We start from the raw sequence: 25428 nt of genomic DNA, 5'->3' as shown, positions 1-25428 counted from the left end.
TTTTTTGGTCTTTTTGAGACAGGGTCTCCCTGTAGCCCCAGCTGTCCTGGAACTCACTATGTAGACCAGGCTGGCCTTGAACTCACAGAGATCCGCTTGCCTCTACCTCCCAAGTGCTGGGATTAAAGGCGTGTGCCACCACACCCGGCAATAATTATATTATTTTTAAACTATCAGTTGCAGAATACATTTTCAATGAGACTTACTGTAATGCTAATATGAATGTTAGATGACTTTTTTCTTTTTCTTAAAAAGACAGGGTCTCTCTGTAGCCACAGCTGGCCTGGAACTCACTATGTAGACCAGGTTGGTCCTGCTCTCACAGAGATCTGCCTGCCCCTACAGTTAAGAAAAGCAATCAGTCTGGCCTTAAACTGTATGGTATCCTCCTGCCCTCATGAGAATGCTGGGATGACAGACCCTGGTACATACCACAACACCCAGTCACATTTTATGTAACTAAAATTACCTCCAACAGTTCAAGACAAAGTGACACATTTTTGCTGCTGCCATTTTTTTAAACAGGGTCACACTAGGTACCCCTGGCTGGCTTGGACTCTTGGCACTCTTCCTGCCTCAGCCTTCCCAGTGCTGGGATTATAGGTGTACACCACCACACCCAGCAAAACAGCATTATTTTAAAATTTAACACACATTTACCTACTCCTAATCATGCTATGGGACATATATATTTAATTTCAAATATTAATACGTAGTTGCTCTAAAAGACTAATTCTGCTGTAAAGACAAAATTAAATTTTGTAATTAAAAATATTTTATTGTTGGGCTGGAGAGATGGCTCAGTGGTTAAGAACAGTAGTAGTTCTTTCAGAAGACCCACGTTCAAATCCCAGCACCCACATGGCAGCTAACAACTCTCCATAACTCCAGTTCCAGGGGATCCGACAGCCTCTTCTGTCCTCCACCGGCATTGCACGACACGGGTGCACTTAACCTACATGCAGGAAATACACGAATACACATAAAATAAAAACATTAATATTTTAAAATATATTTATATTTTATTGTTATTTACTATTTTATGTGTACAAGTGTATTGCCTGCATTATGTAAGTGCACCTCTGTCCTGCAATGCCCATGGAGGTCAGAAGAGGGCGTTGAACCCCCTGGAACTGGAGTTATTAGCTGTCATGTGGGGTGCTGGGAATCAAACCCATGTCCTCTATAAGAGCAGCCAGTGCTCTTAACCACTGAGCCATCTCTCCAGCCCCAAATTTTGTAATTAAAAAAAATTATTACCCACGTGCGCTGGTGTACACTTTTAAACCCAGTACTCGGGAGGCAGAGGCAGGAGGATCTCTGTGAGTTTGACGCTAGCCTGGTCTACATAGTGAGTTCCAGGCCACCTGGGGATACAGGGAGACAAAAAATATTTATTTTTATTTTATGTGCATGAATGTATTGCCTGCATGTGTGTAAGTACACCCCTGTTGTGCAATGTCTGTGGAAGTCAAAAAAGGGCATTAGATTTCCCTGGAACTGGAGTTATGAATGGTTGTTAGCTACCATGTGGGTGCTGGGAATCAAACCCAGGGCTTCTGCAAGAGCAGCTACTGCTCTTAACAGCTGAGCCATCTCTCCAGCCCCCAAATTTTGTAATTTCTTTAAAAAGATATTAAAAAGCAAAACATGAAGATTCTATAAACTGTACATATACTAAATAGTGCCAACCATAACTGAAGTGACCTTTTAAGGTTGACACTGGCCCCCAATAACCTTCAAATAGCTGGCATTTATGATTGTAAATAAACTACTTAGCAATTTCAAGGTCTCTTAAACACTGCACTAAATCAACAAACTGATGTAATATTATTTTTGTGTCCCTGCAGTGTGTTTTAAAAACAAAAAACAGTGGGCTGGAGAGATGGCTCAGTGGCTAAGAGCACCGACTGCTCTTGCAGAGGACCTGGACTCAATTCCCAGCACCCACATGGCGGCTACGAACTGTCCTTAACTCCAGCTCCAGGGGAATCCGAAGCCCTCTTCTGACCTCCACGGCACTGCATGACACAGGTGCACTCACATACATGCAGGCAATACACTCATACACATAAAATAAAAATAATAAACAAAATATTTTTTTTAAAAAAAACAAAACAAAAAACACAGGGCTGGAGAGATGGCCCAGTGGTTAAGAACACTGGCTATTGTTGCAGAAAACTCGGGTTTGAATCCCAGCACCTACATGGCAGCTAACAACTGTCTGTACCTCCAGTACAGGGGATCTGACAGCCTTTTCTGTCCACCGTAGGCATTGCACGACACAGGTGCACTTACCTACGTGCAAGCAATACACGAATACATACAAAATAAAAATAATAAAAATAAATAAACTAGGGATTGAGGATGTGTCAATTGGTAGAGTGCTTGCTTCATCTACACATGAAGAAATCCCAAGTTTACTCCCCAATATGGCATAAAACTAGGTAAATATGGTGAAGATCATCTTCAATTCCAGCGCTGGAAGTGGAGGCAGGAGGAGGATTAGAAGTTCAAGATGATCTTCAGCTACATAGTGAGTTCATAGCAAGATCAAGATCAGCCTGGGTACATGAGCCCTGTAATTTCAGGACTGGTATTCCAGGCCAGCTTCAGCTACATTCAAGTTTGAGATCAGTCTGGGCTTCAGGAAACCCTGTTTCAAAAAACCAAAAGCCAAGCAAACAAACAAAACACTGAATGCACTATCTTGATTCTACATGGTCATACAGTAATGCACTTTGGTAACCTTGTTTTCTGACAATGTTATCATTTCAGAGCCTTTACCTGTTATATCTGTAACATCATAAAATTGACACAATTATTTTGAAAAGTACTATCACTAAGTGAAAAACTCGGGTTTGAATCCCAGCACCTACATGGCAGCTAACAACTGTCTGTACCTCCAGTACAGGGGATCTGACAGCCTTTTCTGTCCACCGTAGGCATTGCACGACACAGGTGCACTTACCTACGTGCAAGCAATACACGAATACATACAAAATAAAAATAATAAAAATAAATAAACTAGGGATTGAGGATGTGTCAATTGGTAGAGTGCTTGCTTCATCTACACATGAAGAAATCCCAAGTTTACTCCCCAATATGGCATAAAACTAGGTAAATATGGTGAAGATCATCTTCAATTCCAGCGCTGGAAGTGGAGGCAGGAGGAGGATTAGAAGTTCAAGATGATCTTCAGCTACATAGTGAGTTCATAGCAAGATCAAGATCAGCCTGGGTACATGAGCCCTGTAATTTCAGGACTGGTATTCCAGGCCAGCTTCAGCTACATTCAAGTTTGAGATCAGTCTGGGCTTCAGGAAACCCTGTTTCAAAAAACCAAAAGCCAAGCAAACAAACAAAACACTGAATGCACTATCTTGATTCTACATGGTCATACAGTAATGCACTTTGGTAACCTTGTTTTCTGACAATGTTATCATTTCAGAGCCTTTACCTGTTATATCTGTAACATCATAAAATTGACACAATTATTTTGAAAGTACTATCACTAAGTGAGAGACACAGAGATAAAATTTTGTGAGAAAAATCAAAAGCTGTTTTATAAACAGCTGTTCTTCAGACACTGGTCAGCAACTACAGACCCAGCAACTCTGAAGGCTGAGTCAGAAGCATCACTTGAGCCCAAATTTAGGAGTTCAAGAACAACCTGGGCAATATAGCAAATTTCCATTAAAAACAAACAAAAACAAACCCCAAAACTTTTCAAGTCTATTTTACAAAGAGAAGTTAAACTGCTTTATATGCAAATAACTAGACAGAATTTCCTCTGGATTTATGAAATATATCTGAAATGATCTTACTTAAAATGTAGGCTTTTGTTATATATAAAGAACTCAATCCAAAGGGATGCTTTAAAGTAATAGAAAATCACCTGAATTATAATGTAATTAATGCATAATCAAAAGACATATCACAACATAAGAAAGGAGGCTCATGTTCTTGAGTGTCTTCTTTATGCCATGACCATGCCAGGCATTGTTGTAGACACTGGTAATACAGTGGTGAAACTGTCAGTAAAGAAAAAGAAATGAGTGTGGTGGCACACACCTTTAATCCCAGCACTTGGGAGACAGAGGCTGGCAGATCTCTCTGAGTTCAAGGCCAGCCTGCCTGGTCTACGTAGTAAATTCCAGGACAGCTGAAGCAACAGGGAGACCCTGTTTCAAAAAGACCCCACCCAACCCCCCCAAAAAAACAGAGAAAAAACAAATCTTAGTTTCAAATATAAGCTCTAAAAGTGAGAGCTCAATTACTCCCAATGGTAGCTGATTGATATATTTGAATGGAGCTATATCTTCCTTGTGCAATTCTAGTAAATGTAAGCAGAAATTCATTTTATGATCTTTTTTTCCTAAAGATTTATTTTTTATGAGTGTGTATGCTTTTCCTGCACCTATGTATGTGCACCATATGTGTGCAGTACCTGTGGAGGTCAGAAGAGGGCACTGGATCCCCTGGAACCAGAGTTACAGACAGTTGTTAGTCACCAAGTGGGTTGCTAGGAACTGAACCCGAGGTCATATGGAAGAGCAGCCAGTACACTAAACCTAAGGGCATCTCTAAGGGCATCTCTCCTGCCCCTTATTAAAAAGTAGTAAAATTAGAACCAACATTGGGGATAACCTAGAAATACAATGGACAAGTCTTTGGTATTTAACAACTCTCAGTTTTATAAGACAACAGTCACCAAGCTAAAGTACCTAGTGACTCATATACCCTGAAAAATGGCATGATATAGTGAAGATTTTATGAAGGTAGTTAATTATCAGAAATGCCTATAGGCTCCTACTGTCTAAGACAACAGAAACCCACTGACATAGAACTGATCATGAATAAAAGAGGCCTGGCAAAAATCTATGATCAGGGAAAAAAGATTGTACCATTTATTTCACAGTCTAACAATACAGAATATTTTCTAGCCAAAAAAGCAAATCAATAAATAAGAATGACAACACTGGAATAGCAGGACTATATAAAAATGATAAAACAGAAACATAAATGAATCATTTAATGTACACTGGTATACAACTAACCTATTTATCCAACAAACACATATGACAGTCAAAGTGGGGGCTCTTAACTATAATCCCAGCATTCCAGAGGCTGAGGCCTGCTTGGGCTATGTAATGAGACCATTATCTCACTACATAAAAGAAAGAAAACAAAACAAACTATACTATGTGCCAGCAATTTTCTTAAACACCAAGTTTAATGGGTGAAAAAACTTTGTCTTTCCTGTCAAGAATTCACAATTCAATGAAACCCTGTCTCAAAAAAAAAAAGAAAAAGAAAAAAAGAAGAACTTACAATGTACTAGAACCACCAGGCAAGAAACAAGCAACAGAAACTGAACAGACGAGGGAGGCAAGCTGAATCAGTAAGAGTGCTTGCTACTTTTCCAAAGGACCAACGCTGAGTTTGGTTCTTAGCACTCACACATCAAGCAGCTCACAACCTCCTTTAACTCCAGCTTCAGAGCTTCAGAGATCCAACATTCTATTCTGGCCTCCCCTTGTACCCATCCACACATGTGTACATACTCATATACATATACACATAAGTACATAAGAAACAAAATCTCTCTCTCTCTCTCTCTCTCACACACACACACACACACACACACACACACACACACACACACACACACACTGAACAGTGTGTCGCCAAGTGTGTTCATGAAGCCAGCAGTTTAAACAGGGCATGAAGCATAAAAGCAGGCCTGTACAATTCATTGTAGGGGTCAATGAGAAGTCATAGTCAAGTTTTTCATTAATTATTCTCATGTACATAGTGAACAGACCTGAAAAGAACTATGCAGTAATGAAAATGATAATGAGGGTCTACACTGGGATAGCACTGTAAAAAAAAAAAACTTAGAGGATTTATATATTTATCTTTGTATCTCAGGCTGGCTTCAAACTCTATGTAGCCATGTGTGGTCTAGAACTCCTGATCACCTTGCCTCCATCTCTCAAATTCTAGGATTACAGGAGTGCCACCACCACATCTCTTTATGCAGTCCAAGGATTGAATGCAGGGCATGCTTTTAACACATAAGTTACATCTCTAGTCCCAGTCATTTATTTTTGAGATGCAGTTTCATTATGTTGCTCAGGCTGCCCTTCAACTTGAAATCCTTCTGCCTCAGCCTCTATACCACCACACTCAGCTTTTCAAACAAGTCACTTCTCCAGAGAACCAATATACAAAAAGGGTGGTACTTAAGAGATGGTAAATAAAACCACAGCAACAGACACAAAGATCTATGGATGGTGTACAAAGGAAACTTAGCAGAGGGCCTAAGCTAGAGCCAGGTAGAACACTTAAAAGATTAGGGTTCAGGGCATGTTGAGATGGCTCAGTGGGTAAAGGTGCTTGCTGCCAAGGCTGACATGTATTCAATCAATCCCTGGCACCTACATGGTGGAACAAAAGAACCAACTCCTGAAAGTTGTCCTAATATACACAAACACAAAATTAATCAATCAACATAATTAAGAACAGTAAGCAAAAATCTGGAGGTACATAGCACAGTGACTTGCTTAATTTAGCTTGCAGAAGGCTCTGGGTTCAATCTTCAGAATAAGGGAGAGGGAAAGTGTGTGAATAAGGTCATGTGTATATGTGAGAGTGACAGAATGAGCATGGTGTGTATGAGTTTGAGGGACAGAGTATGTGTAGTGTGTGCATATGAATGACTGAGAGTGTATATTGACTCTGTAAACTACGGGGTATGGGAGATGGGGAGGGACTGACAACTGCTGAGAAAAAACAACTAAGAAAGTAAGTGGAGGGCCTGGAGAGATGGCTCAGAGGTTAAGAGCACTGGCTGCTTTTGCAAAGGACCTGGGTTCTATTCCCAGTACCAACATGACGGCTAACAATCATCCTTAACTCCAGTTCTGGAGATCTAATACCCTCTTCTGACCTCCATGGGCACTGCACAACACGGGTGCACTCATGTGCATGCAGGTAAAACACTAATACACATAAAAAAATTTTTTTAAGTAAGTATAAAAGCAAAACAGGACAGAGTCTGTCAGAGAAGAAAAGTAAATGAACATTATCCAAAGTTGTCCAAATATAAAACAAAATTAGGGGTGAGATGGTTTGGTTGCATTCAGCATGGAGCTGACTTATAGCCTGATGACAATGGTAGCGGTAAAATGTTAGAGAAATGGCTTAACATGGTAGAGACAATGTTCTTTTTTTTTTTTTTTGTCTTTTTGAGACAGGGTCTCCCTGTAGCCCTAGCTGTCCTGGAACTCACAGAGATCTGCCTGCCTCTGCCTCCCGAGTACTGGGATTAAAGGCTTACCCAGCTCATTCTTTTTATTTATTCAGAGTATCACTTGGAATTCAAGGCAATCTTCCTGCCTGAAGCTAGCAAGCACTGGGATTTTAAGAGTGAATCACCATGCCTGGCTAGAAAACAGTATCTAAATGGGCAAGAAGATGGAATAGAGATAGTACCATAAACAAAAATTAAGTAAACAGATATCATCACTGAGAAGCATTTATTTTTCTGCCACAAGAGATGTTTAAATGTTGAGGAAAAAAACACACAAGAAAAATGACGTTATGAAAAAATTTAATGCCACTACTAGCAAAATACTCCCAAGCCTTAACTGTAGACACTCTAAGCAAAAACTACTAACATAACAAAAGCAAACAACCAGACATAATGTACAATTATACCTACATAATTGCATTTTATATTGGTGTAGTGAAAAAACTATCATCTATGAAATACTGTTGCCACAAAAATCAATTCTGAATCTGATTAAGCCTTTAACTCCAACTATCAATTTGCAGTAAGTAGAGGGCAGAAGACTGTCCAATACACATGAGAATACAAGCAATACAGTCTAGACTATATAAGGCCCTATTAAACAAATGATTCAGATTCAAGGAAGGAGACAGAAAGGGAATCTGCGGATTAATAAGACCTATAGCTGGGCAGAGCAGCTCAAACCTGTAATCGCAGCACTAGGGAGGCTGAGGCACAAAGATCACCTACTATTTCAAGGCCAATCTGGGCTGGGCTACACAATGAGTTCAAGGCCAGTCTAGGCCTCAAGATCTTTGAGACTGGTCTTGAAAGTTTAAATACATAAATCAAATCAAAGAGACAACTACCATTTTTACCAGCTGCAATTTATAAACAAGGCTCCCATCTAGACCCAAACAAACTATAAATAAAGCAATGAGCAAACATTTGGAAATTTTTGACTACAGACTAGAAACCTGATTACTAAAGAATTAAAAAAAATCATTCTCTCTCTCTCTCTCTCTCTCTCTCATCTTTTTGAGACAGGGTCTCCCTATAACCACAGCCGACCTGGATTCACTATGGAGACCAGACTGGCCTTGAACTCACAGAGATCTGACAGCCAGCCTCTGCCTCCAAGTGCTGGGATCAAAGGGGTGTGCTGCCACACCCCGTTGCACTGTCACCTTAATTTTGTCTATAGTCAGATATTTTCCCATATAAAAAAATCTTTTAAAAATTAGAAGATGGCCAGGTGTGTGTGACAGGGGATGCATAGAGACACACACAGATACAAAGTTTTTTTACATCAGGAGCTGGGTGTAGATGTGCAGATCTTTAACTCCAGCATCTCAGAGGCGGAAGCAAGTGGATCTCAAGTTCAAGGCCTACTTGGGCTTCAGAGTGATCTGAACACCTGCTTGAGCAACTGAAAATAAAAAGCAAAAAATAAAAAAGTAAAAAAGGGCTGGGAAGATGGCTTGGTGGGTAAAGTATTTGCCACACAAGTATGAAGACCTAAGTTCAATCCTCTAAAACCTATGTAAAAAGCTGAGCTCTGCAGGCATTGCACTCACATGGTGCACTTACATACATGCAGGTAAAACATTCATACAAATAAAGATGGATGGGAACATTGTTCGGTGGTAGAGAGCTTGCCTAGACATAAGAAACTAGATTCAATTCCCAAACCATAAAGGGAAAAAACAGTCAGGATTCCAGTTCTAAAATTTAAAATTTGTGTTGGAGGCCAAGAATGGTAATGCTGGCCTATAATTCCAGCACTCAAAAGGATCATGTGTTTGAGGACAGCTTGGCTGCAGAGTGAGGCTATCTCAAAAATAAAGGGGGGAGAAGCTGTGTTCAGTTTCTTCACTAAATCTGAGTTTTCTCAACTGCAAAATGGATTAAATGTGAAATTTATCTCGCAGGGTTTAGTGAGGTTGTTTAGCAACATAAAAATGTTAACAAATTCTATAAGTAAAAAATATACATGCTAGAGAGATGGCTCAGCAGTTAAGACTGGTGACTGCTCTTGCAGAGGATCCGAGTTTGATTCCCAGCACCCACATGGCGGCTATGAACCGTCCTTAACTCCCTATGAAAGTTACCCATCAGGGAGGAAACATCTAGATCAGTGCCAGCTTGCTTATTCTGTGTCCTGTAACCAAAGTATGTGATGTCTTTAGAAGCAGGGTCATACCATCAAATTTTGGTGGGGAACCAAGAGCAGTGGCAATAGCCTATATTGCATTGGGTATCTCTGGAACCCCCTTGACCAACAACTTGAAGGGAGGTGTCTATACCTGGCACTGGGAGGAACATTATCTCCCTTCCTTCCTGGGTAGGGTACTTTCATTCAAAATCTTTAAAAAAAAAGTATATATATATATATATGTTACTTAGTGCCATCCATTTTTAATGTATTTGCAAAGTCCCCACTAAAATACAACAAACACCAGCAAAGAACATGGGACATGCTTTCTTACAGATGTCAACAATTTTTTCCTAAAGTACAGTAGAGAATGTGTATGATCTCTTAGTGAGTGCCATTAAGAAAAACTAGGTCAGCAGCGCTTGCTGCCAATTCTGAGGACCTGAGTTTGATTTCTGGATCCCACATGGTAGAAGCAGTGAACCAACTCTTGCAGGGTAGACTCCTCTGAAATACACATGTGCACCACTGTACATGCACCGTCCCCAACATACACACACACAAAGATTTAAAAAAGAAAAATCAAAGTAATCACCCTCCCCCCATATAAAACATAATTTTTTCCTTTGGAAAAAGAAACTACTCACTTATATTGTCTTATCCTCATTCCTCCAAATTATTTTTAGACCATCTAAAACATTCAGATATTTGCATGGCTAGACAACAGCACAGAATTTGCATAAGCCCTCAAAGAATGGAGGGGAGGGAACTACCTCTCACGTCCACAAATCCTGGATGTTTTGAATATGCCTGTAAATTATTTTAATATTTTACTTATTTTTATTTTGTGTATGAGTGTTTTGCCTGCATGTAAGTGTACCGTGTGTATGTAGTGCCCAAAAAGGGCAGAAAAGGGTGTCAGATCCCCTGGAACTGGAGTTACTGTTAGCCACCCCTGTGGGTGCTAGGAACTGAACTCAAGTCCTTTCCATGAACAGCTAGCTAGTGCTTTTAACCACTGAGCCATGTTTCCAGCCCCCTCATGTGAATTCTTCATCATCTCATCAACAATGTTCTTTGCCATGGCATTAGGCATCTCACCAGAGTGTAAATTCTATAAATTCTTAATTTTTATTTATTTTGTTTTTATTTTTTTAATTTATTTTAATTTTATGTAGCCTGCATGTATGTAAGTGCACCCACGTTATGCAAAAGTTCTATAAATTCTTAATTCTTGGTAAAAATGTTTTAAACTGATCATTAAGTCTATACTGCAGTGCAACTAAATAGTGGAAAACAAAAACAATAAATTTTCCTATGAAATCACTGTATTATATATTCTGAAAAATATCCAATAGTCTACATTCATGAGATTACATAGGACAAGTTACTCTCCCAATTAACTTCATTTTCTTTCCTTAGATGAGTATTTTGTGATTTCCCCCATTTTATTATATATATACACACAAACACTGGGGTTTTTTTGGAGAGAAAGAGGAGGTTTGAGACAGTCTCATATTGCTCAGGCTGCCTTTGAACTCTTGATCCTCCAGCCTTCACCTCCCCAAGTCCTGCAATCGTAAGCATGGACCACTACTATGCCCAGCTAACATACTGAGTTTTAAAATTGTTTTTTAATTTTTTTTCATTTTATGTGTATCAATGTTTTGCCTCATGTATATAAAGTCCAGCCATGAGTATAATGCCAGTGGATGCCAGAAGAAGGCATCAGATCCTCTGGAACTGGAGCTAAGATAACTGTGCCATGTGGGTACTGGGAACCAAATCCAGGTCCTCTGCAAGAGCAGCCAGTACTCTTAACTACTGAACCATCTCTCTACCCCCACAAGTTTTAAAATTGTTTTGATAAAAATAAGGGTAGCAGGCCAGGCGTAGTGGCACACGCCTTTAATCCCAGCACTCGGGAGGCAGAGACAGGCAGATCTCTGAGTTCAAGGTCAGCCTGGTCTATATAGTGAGTTCCAGGGCAGCTGGGGCTACAGGGAGACCCTGTCTCAAAAAGACCAAAATAAATAAATAAATAAATTTTAAAAAGGTTACAAAATTAATCAAAATAAGCTAGATGAAGTGCTTTATACCTGTAATCCCATAGTTTGGGAGGAAGAGGCAGGAAGATTACAAGTTCAAGGCCAGTTTGGGCTACAATTTGAGACCCTGCTTCAAAAAAAACAACAAAAACAACAAAAATCAAAAAATGTATGTTGAGTGTTGTAAATAATTAAAACGAGAAGTTACTTTTCTCATCCTTACATTTTAAAATACTAAATAATTGAAAGCTTTAAATCAAATATCAGCATTTTTAACTTATCTATTCTTATTCTGCTTCATCTTAGAAACTCGTAATTTGCTGAGACCGGCTACTAGCAGACAGTAACAAAGACAGGTCAGGTTGGTTCAACAATCTCTGCCTCCCAGTAGTGGAGTTACAAGTGCAAGCCATCAAACTCAGCTTTTGGCCCGGGTGTTAGGACACTAGGTCCTCCATGCTTCCATGTCCCCAGACCTCAGTTTCCCATAACAACTAACCATGATTCATTTAGTAATATCTCAGTTATTCATTCAACATTTGTAAATAAAATATTTTGTTTTTCAATTAGTCTTGAACCAAAGATTAGGACCGTGTGTGGTGGATCACACCTGTAATTCCAGCATTTGGAGGTTGAGTCAGAATATGGAATTTGAGGTCAGCCTCAAGAGCCTGCCTCATAAAACTAAAAAAATACTTTTTCACCAAGAATCACTCCTACTAATCTCAAGTATAATAACTCTAATATTAAAGTAGTGAAAATAGACAGTCTATAGGTTTGTGAAAGTAGGTTTTGGGGTTTGAAATCAGACAGACATAGATCTCAATACAATGTAAGTCAAATCTAGGTGTCCATTTTTTTCCAGTACTATCAATCACTTTTAGTGCTGTCCTTTGCCTTTCACTAGAAGACTAGAATCAACATTGTAACATGGTTTCTATTATACTCCAAGTGATAGTTTTATGTGTCAACTTGGCCAGATCACAGCACCCAAACATTTGGCCGAACACTTAATGTAGATGTGGCTGTGAAAGTATTTTTAGATAGGATTAACATTTAGATCAGTATACCTGAGTAAAGCCAATTACTCATTGTAATATAGGTGGGCCTTACACTACCTATTGCAGGCCTATAAGAAAAGACTCCCAAGGCCTTCAGATGGGAACTACAACAGCAATTCTTCCCTGAGTCTCCAGCCTGTTAGCCTACTCTGAAAATTTTAGACCTGTCAGCCTTCACCATCAAATGAACCAATTTTATGTTTTGGTTGTTAGCTTTAGCCATTAATGGCTGTGCTATCCCCTCCAGCCCAAATGAACCAATTTTAAAATCAATGAGATTTATCAATTTCCCCACCCCACATACCCTTGTCAATTGTAGTTATAGTACTATAGAATCCTTTATTTATATAGGCTTATACTATCACTAAACTGTATAATGAATAAGCTCTTACTGCTTAACTTCTACTCCCTAGGTATTCTCTAGGCAAATTATTGCTTTTGAGGGCTATCAAAAGTTAAAAACAACAACAACCGTGGTGGCGCACGCCTGTAGTCCCAGCACTTGAGAGGCAAAGGCAGGTGGATCTCAGTGAGTTCAAGGCCAGCCTGGTCTACATAGTGAGTTCCAGGGCAGCTGGGGCTACAGGGAGACCCTGCTTCAAAAAGACCAAAAAAAAAAAAAAAAAAAAAAAAAAAAAAAAAAAAAAAACCCACCACCAACAACAAAAAACAAAAGTACTTCTACCCTATAATAAACAAGACAGCTGTGTTTATTTGTTGATAGACCCTCAACAATTACTTCCTCATAGTCCCCAAATGAAATAAAGATGTCTTCCTTTTTCACTTGTTTGAAATTTGTTGTGCACAGCCTTTTCTCAAGTTTTAAAATCTCAGTTAGTTGCTTTGTATCATACATGCCTACAGAGGAGGGAATGTGAAAAAAGGTAGATACTTTTTTTAAAGTATTAGAGAGTGTGAGTTACTTTTTTTTCTTTTGAATTTACTTTGGTGCTAATATACACTATAATTAATTGAAAATATGAGGAAAGGATCTATAATTGCCATGGTTTATGTACAGTGGTAGAACCTGTTAGACACATTTATTTTGAAAATCATTCTGAAATATAAAATATTGTTTCCTAGGGGCTGGAGAGTTGGTTCAGCAGTTAAGAGCACTGACTGCTCTTGCAGAGGACCCAGGTTCGATTCCAGCACCCATATGGCGGCTAACAACTGTCCATAACTCCAGTTCCAGCGGCTCCAACACCCTTTTCTGACTTCCACAGGCACTGCACACACAGATGCACTCACATACATGCAGGCAATACACTCATACACATTAAATAAAAATAATAAAATATTTTAAAAGTATTATTTCCTTAAAAAAAAGGTTTCCTATATTCTAGCCTATTAAATTCACTATTTTAAAACTCACTGGAATTGTATGTTGCCAAATAATTACCTCATAAAATAAAAACTACAATACTAAATTATATCATTTGTACCGTAATGCAACTTCCAACTTGGGAGTCTACTATTCCATGCACACTAAACTGATTCAACAAATTGGTGTTTCTGACCTCTAACAGTTTATATAAATTCAGGCAGTAATTCTTTAGGCTAGAAACCACCACTGGGAAACAAACAGTAAATGGAGCACACACACAGAAGCTTTTTTTCTCAAATTAATTTTGCTAAAGTAACTATTAGGGTCTGAACTAGAAGTGTGCATCAGAATCAACCAAGAAACTTTGAAAAATCAGAGTTAGGCCTCATCCTTGAAGATTATATTTAAGACATACAAATTTTAAAATTACTTTTGTACAAATTTTGATACATACCATCAATAAAGAACCATACAGTAAAAGCGGTAAGTGGTAACTTAGATGCCTGTTGCTGAGGGTTCAAGGCCAGCTTGGGCAACCCAATGGGTTCCATAGTTAAGACTCTCTCCCATCCCATTCCCCCTGCCAAAATCACCAGTCAGCAGGACAAATGATAGCTAATATTAAAGAATCAAAACCAACCAGGCATGGTGGCACACACCTTTAATCCCAGCACTTGGGAGGCAAAGGTAGGTGGATCTCTGTGAGTTCAATGCCAGCCTGGTCTATAGAGCGAGTTTCAGACCAGCTGAGTCTACAAGGAAACCCTGTCTCAAAAAGGAAAAAAAAAAAAAAGAATCAAAACCAAAATTACAAAGAAGGGGAAATGAGAAATATCAGTGTCAGAAAATATCACCTAGGCCCTAGGTTTGATCCTCAACACCATAAAAATTAATTTGTTAGCTACTAGGCTCCAAGAGCAGTATCAGATTAGAAAGCAAAGAGACTCAAATTTCTATTGTAATTTAAGTAACTGTCATTCAAAGAAATACTTAAAAAATCCTTCAGATATCTTTGACCATATTATAAAAACAACTCAGCCCCATTAAAAAAAATTATCAAGCTTTTATAAGAAAACTTCACGAAATCCTTTAAGAATAAAACACAGCTAGTTTGTTCATTTTATAACTATCAAGTCTTCTTACTATATTTGAATAAAGACATCCTCTTATCTCTCTATTAATTTTGCTTTTTAGTTTACATTTTCTCTCCCTTTGCACTTAAACCAGACAGTTTGCAAAGACCTAGATAGTATCTTAGGTTTTGTGGACTATTCAGTTTGTGTGGGAACTACTCAATTCTGTCACCAAAGTAAGAAAGTAACAATACCGAAGAATAAAGGTATGGCTTTGTTCCCAGGTATGGACTCTGAAATTTGAGTTGTATGGATTTTTCCTACAAATTATAAATTTACCAAATAAATTTTACATTTTTTTTCCATTTTATGCTTTCCAAATATTTTTTAAAACCATTTTCATGCCTAACGTGGTAATGCACGCCTTTAATTCCAGCACTCAGGAGGCAGACGCATGTGGATCTCTGTGAGTTCAAGGCCAGTCTGGTTTACATAGTGACTTGCAGGCCAGTTGGGGCTACAGGGAAGACCCTGTCTCAAAAAGACCGGGAAAAAAAAAAAAGAAAAAAAAAAGAAAAAAGAAAATTCTCAGCCACAAGTCATATATAAAGACAAGTAATAGGCAAGACTTGGCTTGTTAGACATAGCTTGCAAACATCTATCTGAAAATTATGGTACAGTTACTTATAATAACAGCACCTATTTCACAGGACTGCCAAGCTGATTAAATGGGTTATAATACATATAAAATGTTTAAAACAATCCCTGTAGTAAATGGTATATGACTTCATTGCTGGAAGGATTTTGTTTGTTTTAAGGCAGGGTCTCCCTGCAGCCCCAGCTTGTCTGGAACTCACTATGTAGACCAACCTGGCCTCAATTTCACAGAAATCCACCTGCCTTTGCCTCCTGAGTGCTGGAATTAAAGGTGTGTAGGTAGCATCATATATAAATTTTTTTCAGACAAAGTCTCCTTATATAACCCAAGCTAGCCTAAAACTCCCTGTGCAGCCAAAGATGACCTGAAACTTCTGATCCTTCTACCTCTACCTCCCTCCCAAGAGCTACAGGTGTGAGCGATCATACCCAGTTTTTTTTTTAACTTTTTTTGGTTTTTTTTTGTCTTTTTGAGGCAGGGTCTCCCTGTAGCCCCACCTGGCCTGGAACTCACTATGTAGACCAGGTTGGCCTTGAACTCACAGAGATCTGCCTGCCTCTGCATCCCAAGTGCTGGGACTAAAGGTGTGCGCCACCACGCCCAGCCTTTTTTAAACTTTTTAAGAAATTTTATTTATCTTTATTTTGTGTGTATGCATGTATTGCCTGCATGTAGGTAAGTGTACCTGTGTCATACAATGCCCGTGGAGGACAGAAGAGGCTGTCAGATCCCCTGGGACTGAAGTTATGGGCAGTTGTTAGCTGCCATGTGAGTACTGGGATTAGAACACAGGGCTTCTGCAAGAACAGTGTTCAGAACTGCTGAGCCATCTCTCCAGCCCCCCATACCCAGTTCTTAAGATGCCAGAGTTTATATAAAACCCATGGCCTCCTACGTGCTAGGGCAAACAATCTATGAAGTATACTACATCTCTAGCACCATACCACTTTCCTTAGTTTCACCATTGTTACGTACATACAATTTCTATAGTTCCTATTTAATTTTTTTTTCTTCTTCAAAGCCAGGGTTTCACTATGTAGCCTTGGCTAGCTGGCAACTGGCTACGTAGACCAGACTGGCCTCGAACTCATAGAGACCTGCCTGCTTCTGCTTCTTGAGTGCTGTGATTAAAGGTGTACACCACCATGCCCAGCTAATGAAACACTTTTTAATTCTACGACATTCAGCAAAGAAACCAATTTAAGGATAAAAGTCCATTACAGTCAAACAGCTAATAAAGTGGCAAAACCTGTATTCAAATCAAGGTTGGCTTTTTTAAAAAAAGACTTATTTTGCCGGGTGTGATGGCGCACGCCTTTAATCCCAGCACTCAGGAGGCAGAGACAGGTGGATCTCTGTGAGTTCAAGGCCAGCCTGGTCTACACAGTGAGTTCCAGGACAGCTGGGGCTACAGGGAGACCCTGTCTCAAAAAGACCAAAAAAAAAAAATTTTTTTTATTTATGTGGTTTATGTATATCTACATATGTATATACACAGGTGCATGTGAGTGCCTGAGATGGTTAGAAGTGGGTATTAGAGGGTGCTGAGAACCAAACAAAGATCCTCTGCGAGAGCAAACGGCAATCCTAACCACTGAGCAATCTTTTCAGCCCAGTCATTACCCCCCCCCCCAACCAAGGGCTACAGGAGCCCAAGCCCCTGGCGCATTCTAGGAAAGTGCTCTATCGCTAAGCTATACTCCCAGGCTCTGTTTTTTTGTTTTAAGACCTGGTCTCATCATATAACCCAGGCTGGCCTGGAGCTCAGTATGTTAAGCTAAGGCTAGGCTCAAAAATCATAGAAATTGGGGCTGGAGAGATGGCTCAGCAGTTAAGAGCACTGACTGCTCTTGCAGAGGACCCAGGTTTAATTCCTAGCACCCACATGGCGGCTATGAACCATCCTTAACTCCAGTTCCAGGGGAATCTGAAGCCCCCTTCTGACCTCCGCCGCATTGCACGACACGGGTGCACTTACATCCATACAGGCAATACACTCATACACATAAAATAAAAATATTAAATAAAAAATATATTTTTTTAAATCATAGAAATTTTCCTGCCTCTGCCTCCCAAGTGTCAGGTTATTGGCTCACACCACTACACCAAGCCTTGAGTTTGTTTCTGATTCCCACGCTAATGGTTCATAAGAGGTCAAGAAGGCAAGACTGCATTTTTATTATACATTGTTTATACACACAAACTCTGCATGAGTGTTTTCTAGGAAAACATCTCTACTGATTCTTAGACTACTCTCTTCCACATTCGCTGTAACTGTACACATACTGTCTCTAGTACAAGCTTGATCTCTTTAGGGACAAACACTAACCTGGATTCAATTTTGCATCTCTCATACCAGGCATTCAACAAATCCTCTTGGAAATAAAACTTTGAAAGCAAAACTCTTCAAATTAACTACCTTTATTTTCAGTTATCAGCAATTATAAAATAATCTATAGTTATAGTACTTTATAGTCAATTATGTCATACTATAGCTCCTTTAAAAAAAAACTTCAGCCTGGCCTACATAGTGAAAAAGAAAACAGGCCAGGTTTAGTGGTGCATGCCTTTAATCCTAGCACTCAATCAGGAGGCAAAGGCAGGCAGATCTCTGAGATCGAGGCCAGCCTGGTCAACATAGTGAGTTCCAGGCCAGCTGTGGCTACAGAGAGACCCTGTCTCAAAAAGATATCCCCCCCAAAAAAATGAAACATTAAAAAAATTTTTTTTTCCTAATAGGGGCACAGTAATGTTGCCTATAACTGCAGCTCCTCTAGAAGCTGAGGCAGCAGGATCACTTGAATCCAGAGTTCAAGACTAGCCTGGGCAACACATATTTTATTTAGGGGGCCAGTGAAGGCTCAGTAGATAAAGGTACTTGCCATCAAGCCTGACAACCTGAGTTCAATCCCCAGGGCCCACATGGTAGGAAGACTGGGAACAGACTCCAAGCAGCAGGCTATCTTCTGACCTCCACACACATGCTGTACCACGTGCACGCACACACACAAAATAAATAAGTTTAATAATTTTAAAAAGAATACTATCAGGGTTATGCCTTGTGCCCTGTGCAGCTGTCAATAATGACAATGACACAAGTTCAACTTAATATTTGCCAATGATATTTAAAAAGCATTAACAAACTGGGCGTGGTGGTGCACACCTGTAGTCCCAGCACTTGAGAGGCAGAGGCAAGGGGATCTTTGTTGAGTTCAAGGTCAGCCTGGTCTATATAGTGAGTTCCAGGACAGCTGGGACTACAGGGAGACCCTGTTTCAAAAAGACCAGAAAAAAAAGAAAAAAGAAAAAAGAAAAAAAAAAAAAAAGCATTAGCAAAACTTTTAGCAGCTACCATAAACAACAAAACCCAAGTTTTATTCACCAATCTTATACAATATTTGATACAAAAAATTAAGCAAACTTCTGTGATTTCATAGTACTTTGTATATACACATTCAACATTTCTCACACTCCACTGTAATTATATGTTGTGATGTCTTCTCAACAATACTCCTAAGCAGCAACTCTGACATATTTTTTATTCTATCTCTAAAATAAATTCACAGTAATTAGCACACAATAGATAGCTAGTGTTCCCTAAATGGTTATTCCAGTCATCATGATAAAACTAAGATCAAAATTTAATGAACTCTCAGAAAGTAAAGACACACTAAATCACTTTATTTTCACCCTTCTCTTTTAAAAACCCAAACAAATTCTGAAGTTTGAGTATTTAATAAGACATATGGAAATTCAGCTGCTTTGGACTAACTTTAGTGTAATCTTCTTTTTTTTAAAGACTGGCAGTAAGCAGGATTCAGTGGTACATGCCTTTAATCCCAGCACTCTGGAGGCAAGAGGCAGGCAGCTCTTAGACTGAAGCAAATCTTGTCTAGTGAGTTCCAGGCCATCTGGGGCTACAGAGAGATCCTGTCTTCAAAAAACAACAATAAAAACAAAACAAAAAATTGGAAACATGTACTATCAGAGAAAGTATATCAATTGTAAAATCTTGTAGGAAAACAAAATCAATGAGCTGAATCAACTGAAAGACTTTGGGACCAGCATGGTTAAGAGCTTATTGCTCTTCCAGTGTACACATATAGTTCAGGCCAACATATACACATAAATAAAAATAAATAGTTAAAAATTACAATGCTTTTGTACCTTTCTTGGTTCTGCTTATAACTGCTACATTTAAAGCAACAATTAAATATGGTTACAATTATCTGCAATTCTTTTTTTTTTTTTTAAAGTCAAAACATGGGTACACTCACATACATGCAGGCAATACCCTCATACACATAAAATAAAAAAATTTTTTTTTCAAAGTCAAAACTGGGGCTGGAGAGATGGCTCAGCAGTTAAGAGCACTGACTGCTCTTGCAGAGGACCTGGGTTCGATTCCCAGCACCCACATGGTGGCTACAAACCATCCTTAACTCCAGTTCCAGGGGAATTCAAAGCCCTCTTCTGACCTCCGAGGTACTGCATGACACAGGTGCACTCACATAAATGCATAAAAGTCAAAACTGAACTGCATGGTAGTGAACAACTGTAATCCCAGCACTTGGGAGACACAGGAGAATTAGAGGTCCAAAGCAATCTTTAGCAACAAAGCAAGTTCAAGGACAGCCTTGGATGCATGAGGCCCTGCCCTCAAAAAAAAAAAAAAGTCTGAACTATGTATCAACAAAATTCATTGCTTTAATACAGAAGGGAAAAAAAGTGAATACAAACAATAAAACGTTCATACAAGGGTCTGGAGAGATGGTGATTAAGAGCACATACTGTTCTCCCAAAGGACCTGATTTTGGTTCTCAACACCCATACTGGGCAGCTCCCAAATACCTGTAACTCTAGCTACAGGGAATCCAATAGTCTGTTCTGGCCTCCTTGAGCACCTGAACACGTGGTATACATTCACACAAAGATACATACATACATACATAAATTTTTAAAAGTCTTAAAAAGAAAACATCATAGCTAGGCGTGGTGGTGCATGCCTTTAGTCCCAGCACTTGGGAGGCAGTGGCAGGCAGATATCTGTAAGTTCCAGGCCAGCTTGGTCTACATAGTGAGTTCCATGACAGCTGGGGCTTTAGAGAGACCCTGTTTCAAAAAGACTAAAGAAAGAAAGGAAGGGAGGAAGGGAGGAAGGAGAAGGGAGGAAGGGAGGGAGGGAGGAAGGAGAAGGGAGGAAGGGAGGGAGGGAGGGAGGAGAGGGAAAAAGGGACGGAGATTATATAAACACTAGGAGGCATATTTTTTTAACTACAAAGTTGATGAATACTAAAGGCAACCTAACATAATTGTGACAATGAAGAAATCACTGCAAGTCTCCAGCAAGAAGAATGTTCTGACATTGATGTTCCACATTGATTGTTTTGAAACTATTAAGGTGCATTAAAGCAAGAGAAGCCTGCTAGCCCGAGGACAGGGGCATTGGACTAGGATGGAAGCAATGTTCGAATGATTTGAAAGAGCTTCATGGTCAAAATGCAATTACAAGAAGATGGCCCTTTTTTAAAAAAAAACCACACACACACAGCCGACTATTTGCTCTTGAAAATGGTTTATTCTTGTCTGTGCATGCATATGTGGTGCGGAGGCCCAACCTCAGCTGTCTTTCTTCTTTCCTCTATTTTTTTTCAACCTTTTTTTGGGGGGGTCTTTTTGAGACAGGGTCTCCCTGTAGCCCCAGCTGTCCTGGAACTCACTATGTAGACCAGACTGGCCTTGAACTCAGAGATCTGCCTGCCTCTGCCTCCCAAGTGCTGGGACTAAAGGCATGCACCACCATGCCAGGCCTATTTTATTATTTTTATGTATATGAGTGTATTGCCTGCAGGTATGTAAGTGCAGTGCCTACAGAGGTCAGAAGAGGGTGTTGGATCCCCTGGAACCACAGTTAGAGATGGTTGTTAGCTGTCATGTGGGTGCTGGTAACCAAACCTGGGTCCTCTGCAAGAGCAGCCACTGCTTTTAACCACTGAGTCATCTCTCCAGCCCCAATTCTTAATGGGGAAGCAGTAGAGGGAGAGAATCTGGGTATAATATAAGCATATAACCACAGCACTTGGGAGGCTAAGAGTAAGGGCTAAGGAATCAGGGTCTAGTATAAAAAGGATTTCACAATATTCTTGCTATAGGCGGAGCACAGACTTAATTCTCAGCTTTCTAAGCACTAGCAGGAGAAAAAAAACTTGTAGGTTATTTTTCAGTGTCTTAATCCAGTTAGTTAAAAAAGATAACTGCCGGGTGTGGTGGTGCACGCCTTTAATCCCAGCACTTGGGAGGCAGAGGCAGGCGGATCTCTGTGAGTTCAAGGCCAACCTGGTCTACATAGTGAGTTCTAGGACAGCTGGGGCTACAGGGAGACCCTGTCTCAAAAAGACCAAAAAAAAAAAAAAAAAGAAGATAACTATTTGATTTTCTTTTTCAACTGGAAAACTGTCTTTATTTGGCCTGGGTGGAACTGAAACTACGAGAAGGATATTGAAGCATTCTGCAACCCAGTTTCTCATCTAGGTAATTATGAAAATTTGTTTGTTTTTAAACTTTTAAAAAATTTTTATTATTTTTATTTTATGTGTATGCCTGCATTGCCTGCATGTAGGTAAGTGCACCATGTCATGCAATGCCCGCAGAGGACACAAGAGGCTGGAAGATCCCCTGGGACTGGAGTTAATGACAGTTGTTAGCTGCCATGTGGGTGCTGGAATTCTTTGTGTTTTTTAAAATATATTTCATTTTGGGGACTGGAGAGATGGCTCAGAGGTTAAGAACACTGGCTGTTCTTGAAGACTCAGGTTCGAATCCCAGTACCCACATGGCAGCTAACAGCTGTCCATAATTCCAATTCTAGGGGATCTGACATCCTCTTCCGTCCTCCACGGGCATTGCACGACACAGGTGCACTTACCTACATGCAGGCAATACATGCTTACACATAAAATAAAAATAAATAAAATAACAAAAACTACATTTTTTTAAAATGTTTTTGTACATTTCATATAATAGAGCTTAATAAAATTTAGACCCCCCGCCCCCATCTGACCCCCTCCCATTGCCCCCCCCACCAGATTTCATGCACTGTCATGTATGTTCTTTCCATTGGGTTAAATATTAAGGTGATTATAATGATTATTTCTTCTCTAGGCTAGTATTTTAAATTTCCCTCAACTCAGCTTTTTGTTTTTCCAGTTAAGACAAGGTCTCGACTCCGCTGCAGGCTGGTGTTGAACTCTCAAGCTCCTGCCTCTTCTTCCCAAGTGGTAGGATTACAAGAATGTTAGCATTATAGGGCTGTGATAATGCTCAATTCTTTTTTTCCTTGAGGTACTAGGGATTGAACCCAGAGCCCCGCACACGCTAGAGAAGTACACTCAACCACTAAGGCATGCTTTCAGCTCTTATCCTTTTTGTTTCTTTTTGCTACTCCCTTTAAAAGAAAATATATTTATTGTGCCACGGTGTATGTGTGAATCTCAGCTGTCAGTCCTCGCCTTCCACCCTGTTTTGGGGGGCAAGATTGCCACTGTTCGCTACTGCACTGCTTACTCCAAGCTAGCTGGATTCTCCTGTATCTTTCATCTTACAAATTCTGTGATTACTGACCTGAACCACCTCATCTGGCTTCTACCTAGGTTTGGGGAATCCAAACAAGTCATCAGGCCATCTCCTAGCCCTTTTCTCTTCACTTTGTTTTTTGTTTTGTTTTGTCTTTTTGAGACAAGGTTTCCTTGTAGCCCCAGCTGTCCTGGAACTCTCTATGTAGACCAGGCTGGCCTTGAACTCACAAAGATCCGCCTGCCTCTGCCTCCCAAGTGCTGGGATTAAAGGTGTGCACCACCACACCTGGCTTTCTCTTCACTTTTTATGCGAATTTTGGTTTTATGCTTCCTTAGTAAGGGGTTACGAATTAAATTAGGCAGGTGAAAGTGTGATCCAGCTAAGAAATAAGGCAGTGGTAGAACTATTGTTTTCAAAGTAAATTCAATCTTTAAAAAAAATTACTGGGACTGAGTATGACTCAGTAAGGAAACATGCTTATTAGCATTCAGGAAGCCTGGGATTCAGTGGCCAGCACTCAAATAACCCCATTACTGGGGAACCAGACAAAAATGTGTTTGTGTAGCTGGAGAGATGGTTCTGGTGTTAAAAGCACATACTGCTCTTAAAGAGGATCCAAGTTCGGTTCCTGGTACCCACATCAAGTGGCTCACAACTGCCTGTAACTCTGGCTCCATGGAATCTATGACACCCTCTTCTGGACTGTTCAGGCACCTGCACTCACATATGCACATACCTACACACAGACGTACAAAAGTACACATCATTAAAACTAAAAATAAATTTTAAAAAGTATTTGGGGGCTGGAGAGATGGCTTCGTGGTTAAGAGCACTGACTGCTCTTGTAAAAGACCCGGGTTCAATTTCCAGCACCCACATGGTGGCTGACAACTATCCATAACTCCAGTTCCAGGTGATCTGACGCCCTCTTCTGACCTCAATGGACACTGCACGACATGGGTGTACCTACTTACATGCAAGCAATACACTCATATGCCTAAAATAAAAATAGTAAGCAAAATACTTTTTTAAAAAGTATTTACGGGCTGGAGAGATGGCTCAGCGGTTAAGAACACTGGTTGTTTTTGCAGAAGACCTGGGTTCAAATCCCAGCACCCACATGGCAGCTAACAACTGTCCGTAACGCCAGTCCCAGGGGATCTGACAGCCTCTTCTGACCTCCTCAGGCACTGCATGACACGGGTGCACTTACCTACATGCAGGCAATACACACATACACATAAAATAAATAAAATTAAAAAATAATAAAAAATTTAAAAGTATTTATGCCAGGCATGTTGATACACATCTTTAATCCTGGTACTCAGAAGGTGGATCTCTGTGAGTTCCAGGCTAGTCTGGTTTACACAGTGAGTTGCAGGCCACTCAGGGCTACATGAGACTCTGTCTCAAAAAACAAAACAAAACAAAAAAAACCTGGCATGGCGGCTCATGCTTTTAATCCCAGCACTCAGGAAGTAGATGCAGGCAGATCTCTGACATCAAGGCCATCCTGGAATACATAGTTGAGCTCCACTCCAGGATCACCCATACACAGCCCTTGGAAATGGTATTTGATGAATACAGGCTGACAAGCTAGATGGTTGAGATTATATCAGTTTTAAATTCTTCTTAAAACTTTTCAGGTGCATGAGTGCATATAACAATAAATGCCTTGCATTTGCACAGTACTTCATAATTTACAAAGTTTTGTATCTTTTTAAGCCTTCAACTGCACTGTGGGGTGGTCCTCACAACTTGCACAAACCAAAAAGTATGAATCACATACTCATGTCCCTAGAGAACAATGCAAGTGGATAAAAGTAAAGCAGGCAAAGTTGAAAACTTTTCCTTACCATGACATTTGATTTTATTTTTGAGACAGAGCCTTATGGTGTAGGCCAAGCTAGCCCTGAACTAGAGATCATTCCTGCCTTTGAGTGCAGAAATTACAGGCATTCACCACCAAATTCAGCTTTGTTTACATAGTAATCGTATTAAAAAATTATTTACTTCTGCTGGGTATGGAGGTGCATGTCTTTTAATCCCAGCACTCAGGAGGCAAAGGCAGACCAGATTTCTGAGTTCCAGGCTAGTCAAGGCCACATAATGAGACCCTGTCTCAAAAAAAAAAACAAGATTCTTGCCGGGTGTGGTGGTGCACGCCTTTAATCCCAGCACCCGGGAGGCAGAGGCAGGTGGATCTCTGTGAGTTCGAGGCCAGCCTGGTCTAC

At 39.9% G+C, this 25428-nt stretch overlaps 1 protein-coding gene across 2 annotated transcripts in view; it reads right to left on the bottom strand.

The window, feature by feature from the left end:
• Pafah1b1 (platelet activating factor acetylhydrolase 1b regulatory subunit 1) overlaps positions 1-25428 on the bottom strand; it is an 81478-nt gene that overhangs the window by 42099 nt on the left and 13951 nt on the right. The gene's annotated exons all lie outside the window — the stretch shown is intronic.

The sequence above is a fragment of the Nannospalax galili genome, unplaced genomic scaffold (assembly GCF_000622305.1).
Source record: "Nannospalax galili isolate Female #2095 unplaced genomic scaffold, S.galili_v1.0 scaffold212, whole genome shotgun sequence".
Taxonomy (NCBI): Eukaryota; Metazoa; Chordata; class Mammalia; order Rodentia; family Spalacidae; genus Nannospalax; species Nannospalax galili.
Note: the sequence above shows the minus strand (reverse complement) of the source record. Positions and strands in the feature narration are given on the sequence as shown.